Here is a 2,218-nt window from a genome sequence, read left to right on the forward strand (position 1 = left end):
ATTCTAAACACTGGGTATTTGGGGAATGCCTCCTTGACCCAAGCTGTGTGGAGAGAGGAATCAGGGTTATGAAAACTAAAGAATTTGAACTAAATAATTCTTTTACTGTAAAGTGGCAAGCACATTTGCATACACATGCATTCATATTAGAAGGGTATTTTGTAACAGTTTTCATTTAACATTCGATTGCCAGTGTAAAGTAATATCCTTGTATCACTTAAGAAATTACTAATGTTACTCGAAGTTCACATGGAATTCCAAAATTTCCACAAGCCTTCTTAATTTTCTCACAGTGCCCAAGGTTCAAAGTTGAACCCATCAGCACTATGACCATGCATTGACTGTCAGATTTCAGAAGCAACTCCACTCTATCTGGAATCCGCTCAAAGTTTTTCTTTACCATCTGGAGTCCTTCTGGAGTTACCTCCTTGAGGTCATGGTAAGACTGTTTGTCTTTCTGCTGGCTCCGATCTGATGGCCAGAGTCTCCAGGAATCATTATCAGTAACATCAGCAAGAACCATCTCTTTGGTGGTTACGTCAACACCAAATTCAATCTTCATATCAACCAGTGTACAGTTCTGGGGCAGCCAAGATTTCTCCAGTATTTCAAAAATAGCTTGTGTAGCATGACTCATGATGTCCACTTCAGTCCGGCCTACAACAAGTCCAGCAAAACAAAATTTTCCAGTGCTGAGTTGCTCTTCAGACCACTGTGGGTCATTATTGGCATCATCCTTGAAGAACATCTCCACTTTTGGTGGGTAAAACTTATACCCCTCCTTTATACCAGGATTCCTTTTGAGAAAAGATCCAGTTGCTATTCTTCAGCACACCCATTCAATTGGAGTCATTTCACATTGGGGTGCAATGAAAGAAGTCTCTCCATATTTCTTGCTGAAAGCAGTTATGATACTGGCATCCTGTAACAACTGAAAAATGCAGCTGGTGATCTTATTGGAGATTTCGGCTTTGCCTTCCAGGTGGTTCTTTCTAGCTGCATTTCCTGCTGTAATCTGGTCTTTGGACTGCAGGAGGACTCTTCCTGGATTACCTAACAATTCATAGACCTCTTTTGTCTTACCCTCATAGAGTTTTCTCCCAATGTTCAGTACCTCAGCTGTCGCCATTATCCGAGGTGGGATGTAGGTGTATCCTGCGCGGGAAAGAGAAGCAGCGCTCTCCATCTGTCCATAAAGGACCAGATGAAACTTCAAGGATTAAAGCAGAAATGAAGGTGATGGCATACAAACTGTATTTGTCGAAGTGGAAGGCAGAAGCAATGGTTTGGGCCCAGTGATGTCTGGTAATACTGCATATCCAGTTATCAGCTGTGCCCCCATCACACCATACTGGGGTGCTCAGGATGTCTGGTCATCTCTTCAATTGCCCAGTGGTCTTGGCTGTTCAACTATACTTTCTCCAGAAGGATCTGCCCAGTTTGCTGCTCAGATATTTGGCTTAAATAACCATTTGGTGTGGGCCAAACTTCGAGCCAGCACATTGAACACATGGATAACTTTAAAGCAAGCTGACAAGAAAATCAGAGAATGCAATTTGTAAAAGTAATTTAATTTTTAGAAGTTACACATTTCTTGTTTGGATTAAAAAAAAGAATTCAAGCAAAACGATTTCACATCAGTGAAAATAATTCAATTTACTAGTGAACAAATGATCCTAGATGTATGGGTTGACAGATTGTCAGTGAGTATTTGTTACTGATTAGTGATGTATCCCTGTAACCTCATTACACCAGAGGCTGAGGCAGAAGATCTATATGTTGAGATCCTATTGAAATAAAAAACTATAGTTAGTAAAATTGGCATGACTCTATTAAATTATATACCACCTACTATATAGTCATTGTTGGGAAGTTATGTAACATTAGCAAAGAAATGTCATTGATGGAGCTGGAGCTGTGGCTCTCCTGCAGAGGAACTGAGTTGTATCCCAGCACCCATGTGGAATGACTCACAATCACCTGAACTTCTAGATAAGTATTATTTCTAAATGCTAATAATGACTTTTTTGTAAATCAGTAGTTGCTACTTGATCTTCTGTAGTTCATGATTTGAAAATTAAAATATTTGTATTGTTTATGCTAAAAAAAAGAAATTACTAATGCCCACAGTGGAAAGTCCCAGCATTCTACATTTGGAGGAGGGCACAGTTGTGCAGTTAGTATAGAAAGCACATGTATTTCTGAAGGACTATTAAAT

General features: G+C 39.6%; 1 pseudogene; it reads right to left on the reverse strand.

Moving 5' to 3' along the window:
• Positions 1-217: 217 nt before the first annotated feature.
• LOC102926412 (bifunctional phosphoribosylaminoimidazole carboxylase/phosphoribosylaminoimidazole succinocarboxamide synthetase pseudogene) lies at positions 218-1,147 on the reverse strand (annotated as a pseudogene).
• Positions 1,148-2,218: the final 1,071 nt, after the last annotated feature.

This window comes from Peromyscus maniculatus, chromosome 2 (genome assembly GCF_049852395.1).
Source record: "Peromyscus maniculatus bairdii isolate BWxNUB_F1_BW_parent chromosome 2, HU_Pman_BW_mat_3.1, whole genome shotgun sequence".
Classification (NCBI taxonomy): domain Eukaryota; kingdom Metazoa; phylum Chordata; class Mammalia; order Rodentia; family Cricetidae; genus Peromyscus; species Peromyscus maniculatus.